The sequence below is a fragment of the Equus przewalskii genome, chromosome X, assembly GCF_037783145.1.
Source record: "Equus przewalskii isolate Varuska chromosome X, EquPr2, whole genome shotgun sequence".
Taxonomy (NCBI): domain Eukaryota; kingdom Metazoa; phylum Chordata; class Mammalia; order Perissodactyla; family Equidae; genus Equus; species Equus przewalskii.
Genome location: NC_091863.1, coordinates 92,673,752 through 92,699,213, shown reverse-complemented (window position 1 = coordinate 92,699,213; position 25,462 = coordinate 92,673,752). Strand labels below are relative to the sequence as shown.

Below are 25,462 nucleotides of genomic sequence, written 5' to 3'. Positions count from 1 at the left end.
TTCAGTTTATTTTTTCCTCTTTTTTATGAAGCTTTTTTCAATTATTTTTTTTATTGAGTTCATAATAGCTTACATCAATGTGAGATTTCAGTTGTACATTATTTCTTGACTGTCACCACATAAGTGCTCCCCTTCACCCCTGTGCCCACCCCCCCACCCTCCTTCCTCTGGTAACCACTGAACTGTTTTCTTTGCCCATGTGTTTTTTCATATGCCACCTATGAATGAAATCATATGATGTTTCTCTCTCTCAGTCTGGCTTATTTCGCTTAGCGTAATTCCCTCCGGGTCTTTCCATCTTGTTGCAAATGGGATGATTTTGTCTGTTTTTTGTGGCTGAGCTGTATTTCGTTGGATATATATACCACATCTTCTTTACCCAATCATCAGTCGATGGGCACTTGGATTGCTTCCATGTCTTGGCTGTTGTGAATAGTGCTGCAATGAACGTAGGGGTGCATATGTTACTTTGGATTGTTGATTTCAAATTGTTTGAGTAGATAACCAGTAGTGGGATAGCTGGGTCATATGGTATTTCTATTTTTAGTTTTTTGAGGAATCTCCATACTGTTTGCCATATTGGCTGCACCAGTTTACATTCCCACCAGCAGTGTGTAAGGGTTCCCTTCTCTCCACACCCTCTCCGACACTTGTTATTTTTAGTCTTAGCGATTATAGCCATTTTAACAAGCGTAAGGTGGTATCTTAGTGTAGTTTTTATTTGCATTTCCCTGATGATTAGTGATGTTGAACATCTTTTCATGTGTTTATTGGCCATCTGTATATCTTCTTTGGAAAAATGTCTGTTCATGTCCTCTGCTCAATTTTTGATCGGGTTGTTTGTTTTTTTATTGTTCAGTTGTGTGAGTTCCTTATATATTATGGAGATTAACCCCTTGTCAGAGATATGATTTGCAAATATTTTCTCTCCATTGGTGGGTTGTCTCTTTGTTTTGATTCTAGTTTCTTTTGCCTTGCAGAAGCTCTTTAGTCTGATGAATTCCCACTTGTTTATTTTTTCTTTTGTTTCCCTTGTCTGAGAGGACATGGTATTTGAAAAGATCCTTTTTAGTTTGATGTCAAAGACTGTACTACCAATATTATCTTCCAGGAGTTTTATAGTTTCAGGACGTATCTTGGAGTCTTTGATCCATTTTGATTTTATTTTCGTGTATGGCATGAGATGGTGGTCTACCTTCATTCTTTTGCTTGTGGCTGTCCAGTTTTCCCAACACCATTTATCGGACAGACTATCTTTTCTCCATTGTATGTTCTTGGAACCTTTATCAAAGATTAGCTGTCCGTAGATGTGTGGTTTTATTTCTGGGTTTTCAGTTCTGTTCCATTGATCTGTGCATCTGTTTTTGTACCAGTACCATGCCATTTTGATCACTATGGCTTTGTAGTACACTTTGAAGTAAGGGATTGTGATACCTCCAGCTTTGTTCTTTTCTCTCAGGATTGCCTTAGCAATTTGGAGTCTTTGATTGCCCCATGTGAATTTTAGTATTCTTTGTTCTATTTCCATGAAGAATGTCATTGGGATTCTGATTGGGATTACATTGAATCTGTAGATTGTTTTGGGTAGTATGGACATTTTACCTATGTTTATTCTTCCAATCCATGAGCAAGGAATCTCTTTCTATCTCTTTATGTCGTCATCAGTTTATCTCAGTAATATCTTGTAGTTTTCATTATATAAGTCCTTCACCTCCTTGGTTAAATTTATTTCTGGGTACTTTATTCTTTGAGTTGCAATTGCAAATGGAATTGTATACTTGAGTTCTCCTTCTGTAAGTATGTTATTGGAGTTTAGAAAAGCAACTGATTTTTGTAAGTTGATTCTGTACCCTGCAACTTTACTGTAGTTGTTAATTATTTCTATTAGTTTTCCAATGTATTTTTTTTAATTTTCTCTATATAAGATCATGTCATCTGCAAATAGCAAGAGTTTCACTTCTTCACTCCCTATTTGGATTCCTTTTATTCCTTTCTCTTGCCTAATTGCTCTGGCCAAAACCTCCAGTACTATGTTGAATAAGAGTGGTGAGACTGGGTGTCACTGTCTGGTTCCTGTTCTCAGGGGAATGGCGCTCAGTTTTTGCCCATTAAGTATGATGTTGGCTGTGGGTTTGTCGTATATGGCCTTTATTATGTTGAGGTAATTTCCTTCTATCCCCATTTTGTTTAAATTTTTATCATAAAGGTCTGTTGGATCTTGTCAAATGCTTTCTGTGCATCTATTGAGATGATCATGTGGTTTTTATTCCTCAATCTGTTGATGTGGTGTATCACATTTGATTGATTTGCAGATGTTGAACCATCCCTGTGTCCCTGGTATGAATCTAACTTGATCATGATGTGTGATCCTTTGGATGTATTACTGAATTTGGGTTGCCAAAATTTTATTGAGGATTTTTGCAACTATGTTCATCAGTGATATTGGCCTGTAGTTCTCCTTTTCTGTGCTGTCGTTGTCAGCCTTTGGTATCAGTGTGATGTTGGCCTCGTAGAATGTGTTAGGAAGTGTTCCATCCTCCCTAATTTTTTGGAATAGCTTGAAAAGGATACATATCAAATCCTCTCTGAAAGTTTGGTAAAATTCCCCAGGGAAGCCATCTGGTCCTGGGGTTTTATTCTTTTCGATACTTTTGATTGCTGTTTCAATATCTTTCCTTGTGATTGGTCTATTCAGATTGTCTATTCCTTATTGACTCAGCTTTGGGAGGTTGTAAGAGTCTTAAGAATTTACCCGTTTCCTCTAGGTTATCCATTTTGTTGGCGTATAGTTTTTCGTAGTATTCTCTTATAATCCGTTGTATTTCTCTGGTCTGTTGTTATTTCTCCTCTTTCATTTCTGATTTTATTTGAGCTTTCTGTCTTCTTTTCTTTGTATGTCTGGCTAGGGGTTTATGAATTTTATTTATCTTCTCAAAGAACCAGTTCTTTGTTTCGTTGACCCTTTCTACTGCCTTTTTTGTTTCAATAGCATTTATTTCTGCTCTGACCTTTAGTAATTCTCTCCTTCTGCTGACTTTGGGCTTTGTTTGTTCTTTTTCTAATTCAGTTAGTTGTAATTTGAGATTGCTTATTTGGGATTTTTCTTGTTTGTTAAGGTGTGCTTGTATTGTGATGAATTTCCCTCTTAATACGGCTTTTGCTCCATCCTATATGAATTGGTATGGTATGTTATTTTCATTTGTCTCCAGATATTTTTTGATTTATTCTTTAATTTCTTCAATGATCCATTGCTTGTTCATTAGCATGTTGTTTAGTCTCCACATCTTTCTCAGCTTTTTTCTTGTAATTAATTTCTAGCTTTATAGCATTATGATCTGAAAAGATGCTGGTTATTATTTCAATTTTTTAAAATTTATAGACGCTTGCCTTGTTTCCCAACATATGGTCTATCCTTGAGAATGTTCCATGTGCACTTCAGAAGAATGTGTATTCTGCTGTTTGGGGATGGAGTGTTCTATATATGTCTATTAAGTCCAACTGGTTTAGCTTTTCATGTAGTTCCACTGTTTCCTTGTTGATTTTCTGTCTGGATGATCTATCCATTGATGCGAGTGGGGTGTTGAGGTCCCCTACTGTTATTGTGTTATTTTTAATATCTTCTTCTAGGTTTGTTAATAGTTGCTTTATGAACTTTGGTGCTCCTGTGTTAGGAGCATAGATATTTATAAGTGTTATTTCTTCTTGATGGAGTGTCCCTTTGATCATTATCTACTGCCCCTCTTTGTCTCTCTTTACTTGCCTCATCTTGAAGTCTACTTTGTTTGATATAAGTATTGTGACACCTGCTTTCTTTTGTTGGTCATCAGCTTGGAGTATCATCCTCCACCCCTTCACCCTGATCCTGTGTTTGTCATTGGCACTGAGGTGTGTTTCCTGGAGGCAGCAAATTGTTGTTTCTTGTTCTTTAATCTATCTCGCCACTCTGTGTCTTTTTATTGGAGAATTCAATGTATTTACATTTAGGGTGATTATTGATGTGCAAGGGCTTAATGCTGTCATTATATCACTCATTTTCCCGTTTTCCTGCATTTCCTTTGTTTCTTGTCCTGTGTGTGATTGAACCATGTAGTTTCTTATGATGTGAGTCTTTGTTCTGTCCTTATTTATTTTTTGTGTCTCTGTTGTGCTTTTTAGTTTAGTGGCTACCCTGAAGTTTGTATTCAGAATCTCGTGTATAAGATAGTCCATTTTATGATGGCCTCTTATTTCCTTAGTCTAAACCGATTTAGTCCCTTTCCTCCTCCCCTCCTAAGTTGTTTTTCTCATATGTTATTCCAACTTGTGTTGTGAGTTTGTGGTTAAAGTGACAAGATTGTCTTTGTTTTTGGTCTTTTCCTTGCTTTTAGACTAATGCTATAGTTGAATATTTGCTATCCTCTTCTGCATCTGTCTACCTATTTATCTCCTTACTCTGTGTTTTGTGACCCCTTTCTCCTTTTTTTTCTTTTTTCAGGTATGAGGGCCTTCTTGAGGATTTCTTGTAGGGGATGTCTTGTGGCTAAGAAGTCCCTTAGCTTTTGTTTGTCTGGGAAAGATTTAATTTCTCCCTCATATCTGAAGGATATTTTTCCTTGATAGAGTATTCTTGGCTGAAAATTCTTCACTTTTAAAGTTTGGAATATGTTATTCCATTATCTCTTAGTTTGTAAGGTTTCTTCAGAGGAATCTGCTGAAAGTCGAATAGAGATTCCTTTGTAGGTTATTTTCTTCTGCCTTGCTGCCCTGAGTATTCTTTCATTCATTTTTGCCAGTTTTACTACTGTATGCCTTGCAGTAGGTCTTTTTACATTGACAAATCTAGGAGATATGGAGGCTTCTTCCACACATATGTCCCTCTCTTTCCCTAGATTTGGGAAGTTCTCTGCTATTATTTCTTTGAACATGCTTTCTGCTCCATTTTCTTTCTCTTCACCTTCTTGAATACTATAATTCTTATGTTGCATTTCCTCATTGAGTCGAACATTTCTCAGAGACTTTCTTCATTTCTTTTTAGCCTAAGCTCTCTCTCCTTCTCTGTCTGGAGCATTTCAACATGTCTATCTTTGATTAAGCTGATTCACTACTCTATGATGTCCACTCGATCATTCAGGGAATCCATATTTTGTTTTATCTCTTCCATTGTGTCTTTCATCTCTAATATTTCTGATTTATTTTTCTTTATAGTTTCAATCTGTTTTGTGAAGCAGCTCCTGAACTCGTTGAATTGTTTCTCTGTATTCTCTTTTACCTTTTTGAGTTTTTTGATGACAGCTGTTTTGAATTCACTGTCATTTAGCTTACATATTCCTGTGTCCCCAGGACTGAGATCCAGGTGCTTGTCCTTTTCTCTCTGGTCTGGAGATTTGATGTCGTGTCTGGTGTTGGAAAGTCACCTGTTTCTCATTTTGATATTATTTTGTTGCAGTTACAGCCTATCGCTACTGGGTGGGGGTTGACAGCCATGTATTCTGAACCCTCCACCTTTAGCCGAGATGGCATGGCCTGGGGCGGGTCGTGGGAGGGGTGCTTTATCCTGTGTGCAGTCCAGGATTTTTTGATCAACTCTCGCTGTCTCGTCTCCTGGGGTCTTGACTTGATGAGGTCACCCCACGTGAAAGCTTTCACCCTCTTAGAGGGCTTCCTACTAAGGTGCAATGGCCCTGGGGAATCCTGGGTGATCCTGTGAGTGAGCGACCCCTCCCCCACTCTTTCTCTCATGGATCCTCCCACAACAGCGATTGCAGTCAGTAGGGGAGGGAGCAAAGTTATTTCTTACCCCATTCCAGCTCCTCTGAGTGTGGCTCCAGCCTCTCTGCCCTCCGTTGTGTAGCTGCATGTCTCTCCGAGGTTTTTGTGTTGTTAGGATATCTTCTGTTGGAGTATGGTTGCCCCTTTTGTTGTATGTTGGAGGGGAGAGAGTCCTGGGTAAGTTCATTCTGCCATGGTGCTCAACATGTTTTTTTATGAAACTTTTTCCTTTCATTTTATTCTATACTCCCACGTGGATCACAGAGAGTAACCTGAAGGGATATAAATGACATAATTTCCAGGTAGGCAAAACATGCCCTTTGACCTAAAGATAGCCAAGAAGTAATCAATCAATTGTTCCATGGTCTATACATTGACAGTCTGACTTTGTGATATCTGAACAAACTTAGATTAAAAAGCTGGGGAAGACCTGTTCTTAAAGGATTTGTGTACCTACTCATTGTTATACTTTATGAAGTGACTTGAGCTATGTAATTTCTCAGTCAAGTGAGAAAAATCAACCCAGAGATTGATTCTTAACTTTTAAAGATTTGCAAGGGCTAATTAGATAAAATGTTTCTCTTTCCTTAGAACTCAAGCATTTGTTACACTACTCCCAACCAAAATAAATCAAGTATTTTATTTTTTTTGAATTTCTATGTTTTTCTGACAAAGCTGTTTTTGTTTACTATTCCACTGAACTCTGTAATTTCAAAAGATGCTAAAAATAAATTCCCTAGAGGAGAAAAAATAATGAACAAAGAGAGAGAATAAGCCAACAATATGACATGGAGCTGCATGCACAGCTGGCTACTCACTAATAAACAGCATCCAAGAAGACTGGGTTCTTAAGAATATTTCCTTAATTGTGGTCATGATCTCTGCCTTCCAAGAATAATACCGTGTGTGCAGTATTTTAACAGGGAAAGAGAAGACATTGGTAGTAAGATCTCTATTTTCACTAGAATTTTTCAGGTCATGACATGTAAACAAAGATGTCTATCTTATATATTCCTAGGAAAATAGGATAAGAAATTTTAAGGCTATATAAGGCAATTTTGAAAATAATTTTAAATGGAAATAATAGATTTATGAACCTTTAAATGAAACCTCAAGATTTCTAGAATGCTCAGGAGTTTCAAGTTGTGGGCATTCCCCCCCGCCCCCCAATCCAAAGCAAATTCCTTCTTTTGGCAATTCCACTGAGAATTTCCTCTTTGTTTAATTTAGATTATATTATGTAATGAGCAGGGTTTATAACTCAATCTTCTCTGGTGTATTTTGTTTTAACGTTTTCTCTCTGGACTATCTTCTAGTTTTTTCTAGTCTTATGATTGTCTAATGCAATTTTGATTCTCAGTGTTACTTGGAGTGAGAAAACAAACTGAAATTGAAGCACTCTAATAGGAAAAATACCAAGAGTTGTAATACCTTTTTGCCTCTACTTCATATTTTCTTGCTTATAGCTTGGCTTTCTGCTCTTGTGTAATTCCTCTTTTTGTGCCCAGAAATTTTACATTGATTGTTTATCTTCCAATCTACTAGATCAATGCTGTCTAGATTAGGAATTAAAGAACAGAGATTAGGAAATGAAATATAAAATAGAGTGAGGAATCTGTAGGAAAAAGAAAACAGAGGGAACCAGAAGATCTGGAGATGGATCTAACAAAATTTATGAAGCAGAAAAACACTTATCTTTGGTACCTTCTGTTCTACTTATTCAGCCTCTCTCTACACCTTTGCCATCCTACTTATCCTCTTTCATCCTCTTCCTGCCTAGCCTAATTTTCCTTTCTGTAGGGCTTTACCCTTTGCTAGCTTATCAGCTATTTCTTCTAAGATATTAATTGACACATCTAAAAGTATTATCCTTCCCACAGGCATTTGCATTTTACTAAAAGTCTATTATAGACTAGAATTCTTCCTAGGCCTGAGAATGAATTCCTAATGGTTTAATGGAATTTGCTTGACCATTTGTATATGGGTGTTCTTTGTGCCCCTACTTCCATACTTCTCTCCCTTTAATATCTCTTCACACCCAGACCTCATTCTTCCAGCTAGTTTAGTCTGACCAGGCTTTATACGTGTTCAATTCCTAGAAGATACTGCTACTTTCACTGCCATAGTCAAAGTGAAGTGTCGTGGATGTGTGTATGAGGAGGAGAGTGGACAATACCTAAATGTATGCAGACACACATATGCAGGGACATATTTGCAAACATTACTGAGAGCTATGATGCCAGTCTCTGAGTAATGAAGACTCTTCCAATCAATCCAAACAATATAAGAACCCTTCTCGTGGGGGACATTTGCTTGACCACTGCATTCAGGAAGAGGATTTTATCTATTTCAGGAAACAAGAAGTGTATCTGTGATTGCTTAGTTGCTAGCTTATTCTTGGATTGTTTTCCAGTGAAGTATGGTTATCAGATCTATGATAGAGGCTTGAAAATAAACTTTTTTTAGTTACTCATAAAATATTTAGCTAATCTCTCTCTGTTTCTGTCTTGGTCTGTGTGTGTGTGTGCATTCCCTTTGAATTAGCTTTGCTCCTCTTTTCTAGGGGAACAATCTATATCTGCAGGGGCAGATACTTATGCCCTGTTGCTCTAGGGAACTATAGGGAGCAGCCAACATGGCCTTGGGGAATATGAGAGGGAAAAGAGAACGCATAGAGGCTTGTTTCATTTTAAGGCCACCCTGATCTTAAAGATGGACTGGGGAAAAAAGAAAAAAAATATAAGCCTTGCCAGGCCATGAAGAAATCTGCTTTAGTATGACGTTCTTCTATGATCCCTTTGGAAAAGAACAGTTTGAATAAAGGTACAGATGGGACTATAATAAATTGGAAGATATGTAAACACAGTCATCTGGTTGTGAACTTTTTCTCCAGTAGCAGGAATGTGAATATGTTCCCCCGGCCTTTCCATAAACTCTGATTCCCTATGGATATGAACATTGTTGTCTTGTTTATGTCTTTTTCAAAAATCAACTGCAGACATAACTGCCTACCAGTGTCTGTTCTCCCCTTCTTCCTCTGCACACAGCTAAACTACATTTCTCAGCTTCCCTTGCAGTTAGCTTAGGCCGTCTGACTAAGTTTCCTCCAATGGAATGGGAGTAGAAGTTACATATGTCAGTTTCAGGAGTTTCCCATAGAACCTCCAGACGTGCACTTCCAAGCTTTATTTGCCTCCCCTTGGGAAGGAATGGTGGCAACCAAAGCAACATCCAAAACCACATGTTGAAAGTAGGAAGGCTAACTACTGACCTAAATGCCCACTCTGGGTTGTTAAATGAACAAGAATAAAAGCCTCTGTTGTGTTTGAACCATTACATGTTTTTGTTTATTTGTTAACAGCAGTTTAACCTACCCTACTACATTGTAGTAGGAGAATAATGTAACCCGACAAAATGTGGCACAATGCTCAGTAGAGTGTAGTACTCAATAAATAATTGTTGAATGAATTATACTAGCCCATTTATGAAGGAGCTCCCAGAGGGTATAATGACCATGGAACTCTAAGCTTCAAAATTCTCTCATTTGCACATAATTTCATCCATTTTAAGTGATAATTGATATTCAGGTATTGAGCACTTACTGAATCCCATGTTTTACTTGCAAAAAATCCTGATGAGGGAGATGATATTACCTCCATTTAACACATGAAGAAACTGAGGTTCAGAGAATTAAGGCACTTTCTCAAGGCCACACAGCTCCTAAATGGTTGAGCTAGCATTGAAATTCAAGCTGTCTTTCCATTGCATCATGCTTCCTTAAATATGTGTTTGGTTTAATACACCATGTTTGTTGTTTAGATTTGTAATCTTGAGAATATAACATGATTGAGAGCAAAGTGTAATCACTTGGAACTTAGTAAATCTCTCAATAAAGTAGTAACACATAAGATATGTAATCTTAGCTAATTAATAGAACTATTTGTTAGTCAAGTAATCAGCTTATGACCATCTCTTAGACTCTTTCTTCCTAAGTAATCTTTAGGATTATAGAGTAAATATAGTAAAGACTCAGCTAGAAGGCATGGGGATTGAATTGTAAACACTATGGCTAGACAATTTTCTGGTTAGGGGTCAGAAAGCAACAGAAAACATTTCTTATACTTTTTTTTTGCTTACTGATCCCTGCTTTCTGATCCTTACTTTTTGAAAAATCTTTCAAAATTCAGAAATTTGTTTTCTTATCATTGAACAGACTGGTGCAGTGGTATCTCAAACCAGAGAAATGTACTCAGGGGTTCTTTTGAATGTACATTGGGGTTGAGTGTACATAAAAGAATGTCTGTTTATATTTATTTTAATCAAAAATAATAAACCTGTTGTATTATTTTGTATTAACAAAGTAATATATATAATTACACACACATATAAAAGCAATGTTATCACTACTTAGTCTGTTTGACAACAGAGGATCACAAGTGATGTCATATAATACATATGAGGTATCGTGGAGCAAAAAGTGTGGAGGAGTGGACATAAACAATCATTTATTAGTTTAATTTCACCATATTGAAAGATGTTGCAGTTTACATGTTCCCAATTAGATTTCTCAATCACATCATCAAGTTTAAAATAAACTAACCCTCACAAAATGACTCTAAAAGATTCTTGCAAAGGATATTAATGATATTACTAAGAATGTAAGCACAAATGAACAAGAAATTGACAGCATTGTTTGTCAATTACATTATTAGTTTAAATACAAAACAAAATCCGAAAACCATGATAATATAATTAGATCTGCTGAAATGTTGGCCTACAAAGTTCAAAATTAACAAGAAGACTTTGATATATGAATTTATCTCCTATATAGTACCAGTAAACTTCACCCTAAATATGTTTTGTGCCTCAACATATTAGCTAATTATGAAATTGCATGTGTTTAATTTATAAATAAATATACATCTATGGAGAAGATGTGTTCAAAATCAGAAAACACAATGGAGTTTATCATCTACAAAGTTTGCAGACCACTGTCTTAATACAAGCCCTTATTTTACTGTATTGGCAATATTTATTTATATGTCTGTTTTCTTTACTAAATACTAGTTTCCATGAGGAGAGAGGGACTGTGTCTTCTGTTAGTATCTAGAGTATGTAGCTCTTGGTATTGCAGTGGTAGGTATGCAGTTAATATCTACTAAATAGAAATAGAAGTTTATAGCCAACATTTAGAGGCAACAAGGACTAAAATAGCCTGATTTCTATTAACAAATAGACGATTTTTGGTCATGTGATCTTGAAAAATGCACTTTTATCTTCCTCATCTAGAAAATGGAGTGAATACTCCCTGTTCTACCTATCGTAATGGTTCCTTATGGAACTCACATGTAAAAATAAATATAAATTTTCTAAGCCATGTACATCTTTGATGCATTCATGTTACTTTTCAAATATAAACTACTTTAGAAGCTTAGTATCATGAAAAACTAAGAAAAGAAAATGATGGAGGAGAAAAATGTTAACTATGTTCTGAAAGTTAAAATTAATGCCTTTTAATGTGTGTAACCTTTGGAATGCTGACACTTCTCTCCAATTGTTCAAATAAGTTGTTTCAATGAAAATGCTATAAACATTACAGGACTTTTTGAAAAGGGGGGAGAGGGAGGTGTAGATACCATTTCCAAATGCCTGCTATAGTCCAAGCGGTGTCAGCATTCCCTTTATTCTTGTTTTAGTCAATTCTACTTAAAAAGAACTCATTTTGAGATAAGAAATGAAAATGGAAAACACAAAAGGGAAACCAATGGGCTAGCTTCCCTGTTCTGTTTGAGAACTCATTTCCTGAGAATGTGAAGGCTTACAGTCACATGAGAAGGCAAGTCTAAATCTTCATCTGTGTTTTAACTAAGGTAACCGAATACCTTTGTTTTTTTGGTTTTTTATTTTGAGCGTGAGGAAATGCGCTATAGCAATTTATTGAAACCAGAGAGATGTGTCACCTTGAGAGAAAGGAATTTGGTATTAAAATCTTAGGTTTTAATAGCTAGGGGTCCCAGGAGCAGGAATAAAAGGAGTGTTTTATGTGGAGTGAGGCTGACCTACCTGGTCAAAGTTAAGGGTCATGAGAGATCCAGGTGAGATATTTCCTGATTATGGTCTGACCTCTCAATTGTTTTTCCTAAAGATTTGTGTACTCTGTTCAGCTCCCCACAAACCACTTGCTGTCTTACCTCTTCACAAATCAGTGCATGATTGTCTCCATTTTATTTTCACTTTCCTTCTGCTATTCTCCTCCTTTACTCCTTTTGCCTCTTGCATATGTGCCCTTGTCTAAGCATTTATAAATAATACATATGTGACTGTGTATATGAATAGATATATCTATATAAATGATGATGAAGTGCAACTCGTAAGCACTGAATGTGTTTTTGTGTATGTGAGGAAGATTGGCCGTGAGCTAACATCTGTGCCCATCTTCCTCTACTTTATGTGGGATGCTACCACAGCATGGCCTGACAAGTGGTGCTGTGTCTGCACCTGGGATCCAAACCTGCGAACCCTGGGCCACTAAAACAGAGCCAGGGAACTTAACCACTACATCACCGGGCCAGCCCCATGAATAAATGTTTTGAAATAAATAAACAAAAACAACATCCAATAATAATTTGAAATTGGATGAATTATGCTTACTATTTCTTTTCAATTTAATGATTTAACTGATGATTGATGCCTTCACTATTATATCAAAATAGAGCATGTCCCAGTGCCAGTTTGTACATTAGCCATGACTCATAAGGATTGTTCAACTTCTTCATTTAGAACATATTTTTTTAGCACAATGTGTGTTGGGTACTGTTTTAGGTACTTGGACATCATCAGTGAACAAAGTAGACAAAAATACCTGCTATGTAGAACTTATAGTCCAGAGGAGGAGGAAGACAGGCAATAAATGACAAAACAACCAACTAACTAACTAAGTAATTGACCAATTAAATAAATGATATTGTATATTAGAAGGAAATACACACTTTGAAAAATTTAGAAATAATAGGTGTGCTGTGTGTGTGTGTGTGTGTTGGGGGTGGGGGATTGGTACAGGTTGCAATTCCAAATAGAGTGGCCACAGTGTAGGTCTTATTGAGAAGGAGGTATTTGAGAACCCAAAGGAGCAAGTCAGGTACTAAACCAGACCGATCTTTTAGGGCTCCTCAAATCTCCCTACCAAGGGGATATCTATTCCGCCTGTGTGTAAGGTTGGTTCCAATTGTAAGCCACGACAGGGTTAAATCCAGAGGGCACCATTCCTTTCTCTTGCTGAGAGTCCAGTTCAGCAGTAGAAGACAGGAGGCTTAGAGAGGCATTAGTTCTTGTACTATTGTGTAATATATAGGAAGACAGCTTTATACATTCCAAAAGTTCAAATTTCAAATATATAACATACGGCAATTAGACCATAAAAATGCACCTTGGGATGTACTATGTAATTCTCCAAAGAATCTAACTTCACAAAATGAACTGATCTGGAAATGAGGACGAGTATCTAGTGCTCAGCCAAAATATTTCTCTGGTGACATAAGAATTGGGGAGCCAAGAACCTCATCACACACTTCAGATTTCTGGCTTCTTCCGAGGAGTCCAAACATTTGTTTCCTGAGAAATACCACTTGAATAATTTCTTGGCCTCTGGACAGGATACCACAAAGCTAAAACTGCCTTGCCCGTATTTTATGAGCCAGAGTCAGGACTTTTAAATTCTTGGTATGTTTTTGCACTGTGGTGATGCAGCTGTATTTTGGATAATCTGGGCAATATTGCTTAATATTATTCTGGGAGATAAAATCTTAGGGAAGGAGCAGATTCTATAGACCCCATGGAAATTCTAAATACATTCTAATGAGTTTTAGGGTGCAAAACATAAAAAGAAAACTTCAAATCCAGGCAGATCTTACCAGAATCCTGAAGCAAGGCATCCATCTAGAGAAACAAGACGGGTCACGGGATATAAGAGATGTACTCTGAGGGGGATGGTGAAGGAGCAGTATTCATTAACCCAGAAGAGAAGCCTAAGGGATAATTTAGTAATTGCCTTAAAATGTCAATGACTCAGATGCAGATGATAGTCAATAAATACTCTCTTTATTCTTAGATGATTAAATAGACTTAAGAAAGACCATGGGAGATTTTGGTTAGACTTAAGGAATAATCTGTATTGTGAAACATTGGAAATGGTTCTTGAGGAAAATTGTGGACTCTTTTCTAGAGGGGTTTATAAATAGGATGAAATTTCATCTGTCTGTGGTGGTTTGAGCGTAGCAGCAAGATCTCGTGACTCTAAGGTTTCTTCTGTAGTACTACATTTGGTACATCAGCTCTTTTGGAATCATGTTGTCTTTATATAATGTTGGAGTATACTGGCATGATTTGTGTTTAAACTATTTGTTAAGTGATATTTTTAAAAATATTTTTTCTGTAAACAAATTATAACCTTTAGTAGTTTCCTCCCATTTCCAACATATTGTTGTGACAGTCTGAGTAATATCTCAGTGTGTTTCTTTACCGTGTTAGTAATAATTATTTCATTTGTGACGATTAGTATTAATATTACCCATTCTTCTTGGAAGAAGGGAAAATAATGTGAACTATGCCAGTCCACACTAGTTCTGTTATCTTAAGCATTTTGTAAAAGAAAACAGTATTTATTTGAATAATTTCCTTTCCACAGATATCATCAGGAGGTTACAACATTTAACGTTCTTTTCCTATAAGTTCATTTGCTTTTAACCCACATTCTCCTTGCATAGGACTTGTAGAGACAATTCACAAGAAGTGGCTGGATCTCACATACATTTGGAAAGGTAAGTTTTAATTTTCCTAAATTTATAATAAAATTGTATAAAATAAATGTATTTGTAATAAGGCAAAATTTATTTAAGGTATTTTTTGGAGAATAATTAGAGCTGGATATGACTTTGAATGTCATCAAGCTTATTTTACTGTTGAGGAAGTTGAGATCCAGAAAGGAAGTTTGTATCCAATGTAATAGTAGTAGCATTAGTGTGAAAACTCAGGTTTCCTAACTCACAGTCTGGTGCTGTTTACAACACACATCACTAAATATTTCTCTGTTTTGGTGGTTGTCTGGTGTGGTGGCATGAGTATGTATGTACGTGTCTGTTAGGGCTAAGATCTGTTGGTCCATAGAAGTGTGACAGCCATGTGAAAGTGAGAGACGATTCAGAAGAGTATATTCTTTAAAGAAGAGAGAGGCACAGGAAGGGTTCCATGGCAGAGGACTCATACAGAAGATATTTATTATGACTTTGGAGATGACCTTTTTCTTTTGAGACTCTTCTAGAATAAGGAGTGGGGAGGAGAAGGGAGACATACTAATTTGTCATGCATGGAAATACAAACAAATGGTTGGTATCATGGGAATTTGCCTTATATTAAATATCATAGATGATAGTTAAGAAATTAATTGTGGCATATATTGGCCACAAGAAAACCCCACCAAACCTTATGAAAAAGAATGTTCACAGCTATTGAATTTTTTCTAAGGTGTCCATAGTAAGCAGTATCTATATAGCTTGGAATTAGAGTGTCTGTGTCATTAAGTATGTGGGTGACATAGCAAATGAGAATTGTCAAGTAATATGGCACTTGAAAAGACTCATGGTAACATGGAAGGCCAATATCACTGATATATTAAATGAAGGAAATAGCAGATAGCCCAAATTTACACACAATCAAGCTACCTCATCCTAAATAAAAACCATGTTTACTGGACCCGTCTCAAGTTCTGTCTTCCTGGACAACTCAAATCCTCCCTCATATTTTTCTTCCCTCTGACCCATCTTCTCTGGTCCTACTGGTCACACACTGTGTATTAAGACTCCAAGAACTCAAAGGTGGATATGAATATATTTCCTTCCCTCAAGAAGCTCACAGTCCAGTCCAGGGAGGTAGAAAGGTAAAGAGACAGTTATGATGCAGTCTACTACATACTACGATAGCAGAAGTGTTTTTCCGTATGGGTCTATGGAAACCCAGGCTATGGGTTTCAGCAAGGGGATGATGTCTGAGTGGAGTTTTGAGTGATAAATAGGAAGATCTCATTATCTTCTCCTTGGATTATTGAAAGTATTTCCTAACTGGACTTCTTGCCAACATGCTTGCCTACTACATTTTGAGGGAGCTTCCAATTCAAAGGCAATGAAGCATAAGAAATTCATGGGATATTTGGGGAAATGCCAGATGTTTGACATGAATTTATTGAGGAGTAAAGAGATCCAAGTAAAGAAGATAAGCAAAGGCTAAATCATGAGGTGTCTTGTATACCATGATCCCTGTCTTGTACAAATTGAAGAGCAGTAGAATATATCGTAAGCGGAAGACTAACCCAGTCCAATGTGAATTTTGATCTTGTGGCTGCTAAGGGGAAAATGGGTTGGAAGAGAGTAAACATGATGGCAGGAAGTCCAGTTAAGAGGCATCATGAAGATGATGACATCCTCAGCTAGGGCAGTGATGGTGGGAATAGAGAGGGGTGGACAGATTCAAGAGGTAATTAGGAATTAGTGTTAACAGGACTTGGTGTTGGGTTGATTGTGGTGGATGAAATGAAAAGAGACGACAAGGATTATCTTATCTGGCTTGAGCAACTAGATAGCAGTGCCTTTCCCTAAAGTCTGGAACACAGGAGGAGGACCAGTTCTGGATGGAGAAGGAAGATGATGAATTCAGATTTGGACAAGTTGAGTTTGACTTGCCTGTGAGACATTCAGGTGAAAATTTCCAAATTTGGTATAGTGGTCTGGAGCTTAGGAGGGTAGTGTGTACTCTACCTTCTGTGCCTCTTCTGTATGCCCTTAGAATCCATCCTCAACATCTTAGCCCTTGATGCCACACTGTCCTGGACTGTTCCTTTCTTTTCCCTTGTTTCCTTCTACTTGGTAGAGGCAGACCTCTAGGAAGGTCTGTATACCCATCTGTACCTTTTTGTTTTTTTTAAGATTGACACCTGAGCTAACATCTGTTGCCAATCTTCTTTTTTTTCTTCTTCTTCTCCCCAAGGCCTCCTAGTACATAGTTGTATATTATAGCTGCAAATCTCTCTGGTTGTGCTGTGTGGGACGCCGCCTCAGCATGGCCTGATGAGCGGTGCCATGTGTGTGCCCAGGATCCGAACTGGCGAAACCCTGGGCCACCAAAGCAGAGCACGTGAACTTAGCCACTCTGCCATGGGGCCAGCCCCAACCCATCTGTACCTTTTGCAATGCTTACCTGACTTGTGGGCATGAGTGAGGACTTTGTAAAGGCTTCTGAAGACTTGCATTTGGCTACCTCACTGCTGAGGTCATTAGGGAAAAAATGACACTTTAATATTATTAAAAGGTTCAAAGGATATTTAAGTCTTTATAAATAGCTACAAATATCACAAATCAGGTTTACATATGTGACCCATTTTGCTTAAAATATTTGTAGGATATTCTTCATTACGCCTTTCCCCTAATTGAGGTTTTCCCACCTCTAGGAAGAAGTGGAAATGATAACTGCTTTTCTACATTGGCTTCCTTACAATCATTTATTCTACCTTCTGGATCCTTCAGATTCTGCAACCCACTCTGGCATATGGAATTAATAAACCAGGGAAGGGGTCTTGTCATTGTTATTTAGCGTTTGGCAATAACAATTATCTGTGGATGTTGTATCCTGAGACTGTCTCTGCTTCATTTTCTTCAAAGGGGAGGCCTCTTTTGTACAACAGTGGAACTTGAGGGATTTCTGTTAAGCATTTACAGAAAATAGTTCCTCCTATAAAAAAAATGCAGGAGGCTTAGGCACAATTGTTAAGTGTGGGAATGAGGTCTTTGGTGGTTTAGCAATTCTTGCTTTCTTATCTCCCTCCCACTGATACTTTGTCATTATGTTTACCCTCCCTCTTCTAGGAATTTTTATTTCATTTATGCGTGCATCCATGTATTTATACTTTCATTCCTTACACATCACTGAAATTTACCAGTCCTAGTCTCTGTACTTTGCAAAATACTCAGGATAAGAATTAGTCATGCTGTGCAAATGTGAAAGACTAACACATACTTGTTTCCTCCCCACACAGACCTCTTGAGTACTTTATGTCAGTATCAATGGGTTTTTTGGTTTTTTTTTTAAGATTGGCACTTGGGCTAACAACTATTGCCAATCTTCCCTTTTTTTTTGTCTTCAAAGATTGGCACCTGGGCTAACAACTGTTGCCAATCTTTTTTTTTCCTGCTTTATCTCCCCAAATGCCCCCTGTACACAGTTGTATATCTTAGTTGCACATCCTTCTAGTTGTGGGATGTGGGACGCCACCTCAACGTGGCCTGACGAGCGGTGCCGTGTCTGCGCCCAGGATCCGAACCCTGGGCCGCTGCAGCAGAGCACGTGAACTTAACCACTCGGCCACGGAGCTGGCCCCTCAATGGGTTTTTTAGAGAAAATAATTCCTGCTTTGGGAGCTCGTCACAAAGGAGTGATGTCAATATTGTGACTTGTAACCCCAGTAGGTGGCAAGGGGTAAATCTTGGCAAGTAAATGGACAGTTGGAGCTTTATTTCATTCAATACCTCCCCACCCACCCTTGTGATCAAAACCTTCCATCATCTAAATCACACATGGGCTTACTGTTTGCCAGGCACATAGTAGGTACTTTACACATATTAATTCATTTAATTCTCACTACAATCCCGTGAAGTAAGCCCTATTACTATCCCCAGTTTAAAGATGAGGGAACTGAGGCATAGAGGTGGTTATTACATTTTCTAAGGTCATACAGCTAGTAAATGGTGGTGTTCAGATTCAAACCAAGGCAATCTGACTCCAGGTTTAATGCTCTTAGACACTATACTAAGATATGAAACTGGTATGATCATTTTAGTATGTATATCTGCATTTCTTTCACCTCTTCTGTGTATTCTTCTAAATGTGTGTCACATGTGTATGCTAGAGAGCAGCCCAGAACCAAAGAAAATGGTATGAAACTTTGCTCTCAACATCTAAACACAGCCCACAAGGATTAATGGGGAATCTACCAAAAAGATCAACTGAAACTAGTAGTAACAGGAAATCATTGCAACAATTGGTGACAGAAGAAAGAAAGAAGATTTTTTAAAAAGTTATTTTTAATAGCCAATGAGGTATAGTTGATATACAAAGAGCTGCACATATTTAATGTGTACAATTTGACGAGTTTAGAGGATTTTTTAAAAGATGTTCTTTTGAGTCTTGAAACTGTGAGTCTTTGAACAGCTTTCTCTTCAGGGAAATCTTCAATTATCACCCCCTAGTTGTCACATAAGCACAAAATTTAAAATTGGTCTTTAAACTTGAGTAGAAAAGGAAGAGAATGAGGTATCTATTTTTATTTTTGATTTTTAAGTTTTTTTTTCAGTTGTTTTATTGAGGTCATAATGGTTTATAACATTGTGTAACTCTGGGTGTACAATATTATTTATCAGTGTCTGCATAGACCTGCATGGTGCTCATCACCAATAGTCTAATTTTTATCCATCACCATACATATGTGCCCCTTTACCCCTTTCGCCCACCCCCCATCCCTCTTCCTCTCTGGGCACCACTAATCTGTTCTCTTTGTCCATGTGCTTGTTTATCTTCCACATATTAGTGAAATCATGCAGTGTTTGTCTTTATCTGTTTGGCTGGCTTATTTCCCTTAACGTAATATCCTCAAGGTCCATTCATGTTGTTGCAAATGGGACGATTTTGTCTTTTTTTAATGACTGACTAGTATTCCATTGTATATATACACCACATCTTCTTTATCCATTCATCAGTTGAAGGGCACTTGGGTTGCTTGTCTTGGCTATTGTGAATAATGCTGCAATGAACATAGGGGTGCATAAGTCTCTTTGAATTGTTGATTTCAAGTTTTTTGGATAAATACCCAGTAATGGGATAGCCGGATCATAAGGTATTTCTGCTTTTAGTAGACTGAGTGACTGAATGAATGAATCACTAAATGACAGTAACATGGGGAGAAAGTAGGTCAAAGTCTGAAGAAAGATTATAGAACATTTCTTCAAAGATATGCTGCCAATCTAAAATATAGTTCACAAGATCATCTTAATATTAGTGTACAAGATCCAGCTGTTCTCTTTATAGGCAATATAGCCACTTTGAAGTCAAATGTTAATATGCAGTGAATATGATCCATAAAATCTGTGGTTTTCTTCTAAATTAAATGTAAAAATTAGTAGATGAGATGGTTTTGAAATCCTGTTTAGTAACCTGTTTAAGAATTTTAAAACGGAAATGCCAATAATAGAATGACAACTTGAGAAAATATGTATTGTTGATCTTTATTTTTCCTGAAATTATGGTGTGCTCTGGCTGTCAGGAATTTTCTGCTGGTTGTCGGGTCTCCAGCTGGGACTTAACTTCCTAATTTTATTAAGGCTCAATCCAAGGACACACATGTGTACACTATGGTTTCCTGTTACTAGTTCATTAACAAGTTCATTATGTGTTTGTTCCTGTCTCAGCGTTATCAAGAGATGAATAAGGAACTTCATGATGTTACGGTAAAATTCTATATGATTGTTTCTCTGAACTCTTTTTATTGAAGAACTGTTTATTTTATGATACAATTAAATGTTAAAGGCATAAATAGGAGAGTTGTTTTGTAACTTGTACTTTTGGAAAAAAATTTAGGTAGAAAAGACTCATATCTGGAGAATAGTCTAGTCTGTTATAATGAATTTATGGAAAAAAGGCTTTTACCGTATTTCATCAATTATTTTCAAAGGATTCAAATAAATTAAACAATGTTTAATATTAAAGAGCAGTGTGATATAGTGGAAACTGATTCTTTTGTAGGCCGTTACTAACTAAATGACCTTGGGTAGATCATCTCCCCATTCAGAGTGCTGATTTCCTTGGCTGTTAAAAGAAGGTGTTAGACTAGAGTTTTTAGATTTGTTTCAGCATTACCAGTTGAAGATTCTGTGAACATGATGCTTCCTGATCTTTCAGAGTAGAAATATCAGTTCTCATGATATGACTAATAAATATTTTATCTTGATAATTGTTGAATCTAGATAATGGATGCTTGCGGTTTCATTGTCCTATTTCTACTTTTATGTATGTTTGAATATTCTTATACAATAGCAAATTTAGAAATGTAATTGATTAATAAAATTCTTGATAGCAGGTAATATATACTACATTCAAACTGATCTTGTGAAGTCTGTTTCATGTCTATGCTGTTTTCTTCCGTTGTCTTTTGAAACATTTATACAAAATAGCAGTCCCTCTTATGATCATTCCAGGGCCTTTTTCTCGGTTTTTAAGTAACTGTGCCAAGGGTCAGATCAGATTAAAAAATGTCTGTGTGTACACATTTTCAAGGTGAAGATATCCGTTGATCGGGAAACGAGCAAAAGTTTCTTACAAGCATGATATAGTTTATACTGATTTGGCAACTCACAACATGTAATTTAGATTGGCTTAATTATCTGACACTTATTCTTAAATCCAGGCTGATTTTTCCACTTGTCACCCTACACATTTCTAGGTCATTTCTGGAAGATAATGTGACAGACTACATCGTAGCTGAGAAAGTGTCTTTTGATGTTAAGCATTCCTGTGTTTAAATCCCTATTTCAACTGTTTCCTAAATGTGAGACCTTGGGAAAGTTTTTTAATGTCTCTGAGCCTCAGTTATATTTTCTGTAAAATGGGAATATCCGTAGTCGTATCTATGTCATGGGGTTATTGTGAGGACTAAAGAACATGGATGATCATTAAACATACTCCCTGACAGGCAGTTTAAACCAACGTCAGCCTATTCTGTCGTTATTATTTTTGTCATTTAGTTATTTGCATTATTAGAATAAACGTTATGTGTGGAGGAATTAAAAAAAAGCAAGGGAGGAAATATGACTGTTTTGGTTACCTTCACTACAAGCATTCAATACATATTTATTGAACATCTGCTGTATTCTAGGAACTGGATTTATAGAGGCACATAAGGCACACTTCTTGCTCTTAAGAAAATCACATGGTAAGGGAAGAAACAGACGCATGAGAGTTTAGAGTCAGGGCTGAACTTAAAGGAGTGACAGAGTAGGCAGTTGCTGGTATGCTGAGATTTAAAGGGAGGTCAAAACAAAAGAAAAACAAAAACATCTGGCTTGTCACCGGGTCTGAAACATCATTAGCATACTTTTTCTTTGGACTTTACACATTCTTTATTTTTGAACTCTGTGTGCAAATGCCTTTGGGAAGGGTAACATTAAGTAATATCAATTTCACTTTAATGAAGATTTATTTCTATGTTATTTAGGGGACAAAGTAAGTTGCTATAATCCAGAGACCTGAAAATATTATGGCTCAAGCAACAGACCAAAGGTGGGCAGGCAGTGCTGCTGCAGGAGGTCCAAGGCCCAAGGTCCTTCTACCTTGTTGCTTTGCCAACTCTTAGTGTGTTGACTTTGTCTATGTGGTCAAATTTGGTTCCTACTGTCGTGTCTGTGCTATAGCCTGCTGGTTGAGTGAGGGGAAAGAAGAGGACAAGAAATTTTCTTGTCAAAACATGATCCAAAGATTGCTCACATCACTGTTACTTGCAAATCATTGTTTAAATTTCCATCATATCTTTATACCAAACTGCACACGAGTCTGGAAAATATAGTCTCTAGCTGAGAGGCCATGTACACAGCTAAAACTTACTATTAAAAGGAAGAGTAGGAGAATGTATACTGGGAAACAATTAGCAGTCTCTGCCACGGTCTATCAGACAATTTTATCTTGATAAGCTTCCTGAAAGACCTAGGCCTTTCCAAATAGGTGGGCTATATGACTCATAAAGAAACTGTTATAAAGAAGGTTGACTTGTCTGGGGTGTTTTCTGACATCAACCAATTATCCGATCTCAGATTCTCTGACCCCAACTGGGTATCCTACCATTTAATTCAATTCTGACATTAACTGTCTGTAGTTAGCCCCCACAGGTTAAAGGTCTCAGTCCCACAAGACTGTCCTCATTTCAGATGCCAGTTGAAAGTCCCAGTACTTCTGACCAACCCGCTATAAATTCGCGAGTTCTCATGACTCTTCTTAGGTTTGATAATTCCCTAGAATGACTCACAGAACTCAGGAAAACACTTTACAGTGCTTACTATTACTGGTTTATTATAAAGGATACAACTGGGGAACAGCCAAATGGAAGAGAAGCATAAGAGGTGTGTGTGTGTGTGTGTGTGTGCACGCGCGCATGTTGGGGTGAGGGAGTAATGCAGCTAGAGGAGTTTCCATTCTCTTTTCAGGCATGTCACCTTCCCACTACTTCCATGTGTTCACCAACCTGGAAGCTCTTTGCAACTAGTTGTTTAGGAGTTTTCATGGAAATTTCAGTAATGAAAGGCATGATTGATTAAACCATTGGCCATTGGTGATTGAACTCAATTTCCAGCTCCTCTCCTCTCCCTGGAGGTTGAGGGGTGGGACTGATAGTTCCAACCGTCTAATCACCTGGTTGGTTCCTCTGGCAACCAGCCCTCATCCTGAAGCTCACCAGTAGTCATCTCATTAGCATAAACTGTGGTATGGTTGAAAGGGGCTCATTACAAATAACAAAAGACACTTTTGTCACTCAGGAATTTCCAAGGGTTTGAGGAGCTCTGTGCCAGGAACTGGGGACAAAGACCAAATATATATTTATCGTACCCCAACGTCATATTATCCGGAGCAGGAGTAGCTCCCCAAACCATCTCTGCCTGAAGATGCCACTCTTTTCACCACAATGCAGGTAGAATGAGTTGTTCTCTCCTCTGAGCTCCCTAAGCTGCCAATGACTCTATCATGGTGTACTGTTCTTATCACACTGTACTGTAGTTATTCAATATTTTTTAGTTTCTATCCCTCTAACTAGAATGTGAGCTCCATGAGGTAGTATCTAATTCACCTTTGTACTTCCAGCATCTAGCTCAGTGCTTGGCACATTGTTGCTCTGTAAACCATTGAATGAATGTGAGTGAATAGAAAGCAGAGTCTGGTGCCACTGACCTCTGCTGTCTCTAGGTCTGTGTTTAAGCCTGTTTGGTGTTAATCTGGGGACTGGATCATATTGTTGCTAATTGTATTTCCCAGCTCATGTGGGTTTCCTGAGAATCTCAGCTCTGGTATCCTTCAGCTGAATCTGTGGTAGTCTGGAGGGGAATTCAGAGGTCATAATTAGTTCGTTTCAGAATAATGAAAACTGGATTTCGGGGAAAGCAGTCACTCTAGATGCCCTCTGTCTCACAGAGTGTATTCTTTATAAGACACTGCTTTTCTGTATGATATGCCAACTCTACCAAATAACTTTTCAAGTCAGTTTTTTGGGCATGTTAAGATTTTTTTAAAAAGCCCTCTGAAACTTAGAAGTTTGACATTTGCCTGAATTTTTTAAAACTGTTCTCAAATCTAGATAATTTTATTAAGAACTTTGGGTATATGTATACATTTAAATAGTCAACAGTTATTTTTATTTTTTATATTTATTTTTCTTGTTTTTGCTTATAATATCTTTTAACCTTACAAAGGAAATAACACTTTGAGGCATGAAATATTGCCTTTGCTGATTGCCTCATTTGAACAGCAGTTCAGGAATACCTATTTCCTGTTTTGATGGTCAATATAATGGGAGTTACACAGCTTTCCACAGTGAAAGAGATATCATGATCCCTGCCAGTCAACTATTTTAGCTTACTAAAGTATCAGAAAGAATCCCCGCAGTAGTGTGACTGCAGGAAGAGCACTGGATTGGTATCAGGTCCACCTAGATTTTATTTCTTCTGAATTTCTGCCTTCGGGAAAGTAACTTAACCTATTGAAACTTGAGTGATATCCATTTGTAAAACTAATTAGTATCTACTTAGCTATCTCAGGAGGATAATGGATAAAACAAAGTCATATATTCGTGTCTGTTAGAGAGGCCAGAGATAGTACTTGTCTACCCTAGGTCCATGCTAGCTTCATTTCATGGTGTCAGCCTAGGAAGTCTCAGTTCTGACACAGCCCTGGCGCAATAACCATTCTCTTTTAGCAGGTAGAAGTCTGGAAATAGCCTAGTGTGTATGCCTCTGGAATCAATTTGGGCCTCAGGGAAAGTTTTTAGGCATCAGGCTTTAGCTTTTATCTCTTACCCCACCATCTGATGTTGGCTGTTTAATTGGACTTTGGCTCAGATCTGGAAGCTCAGTTCTTCCTCTGCCTCTGTATTGAAATTGGAGCCCAGGCCTAAATCCTTTTGCCTAGTTTCTGCTGGCCCCCTTCCAGGGACTGACTGTTGAGTGCTTGCAGAATCGTTTGCATCATCTTGCTCAGTTCTCTCAGAAGAATGATTTGATCCCAACAGTCCTGAGAACTTCCCCATCCTGAGGCTTTGATATGCTTCTTCATTCCACACCCCTTGGGTAGCACTGACCCTGGCCTGCATGAAATGTGGGTTTATATCCTTTCTCAACTTTGGTGTGGACCAGCTTCCAGCTAGAGAGGAACTGCTACAACTAGTCTTATCCAGCCTCCTTTCTCTGCACCAATCAGATTTACTCCCCAATTCTCTTTTTCTTTATTGTAACATGCCTTGTATCTGGGGCAGAGTAATGACTGCTAAGGTACAAGCACACAAGTATCATTGGCAATTTCTATTGATGTCACTAGAAATCCATCAAATAGGACTTTTAGCATATTAAAATGAGTTGTCTTTTTA

At 37.5% G+C, this 25,462-nt stretch overlaps 1 protein-coding gene across 2 annotated transcripts in view; it reads left to right on the top strand.

Annotated features, from left to right (window-relative positions):
- Nucleotides 1–25,462, top strand: part of IL13RA2 (interleukin 13 receptor subunit alpha 2) — an 85,833-nt gene that overhangs the window by 24,173 nt on the left and 36,198 nt on the right. The window contains exon 4 of one of the 2 annotated variants that reach the window (XM_070606378.1): nucleotides 14,511–14,564. The gene's annotated coding sequence lies outside the window, so the exon portion shown is untranslated. Of the gene's footprint in view, nucleotides 1–14,431; nucleotides 14,565–25,462 lie in introns of both variants that reach the window. The other variant, XM_070606376.1, reaches the window with a different exon arrangement.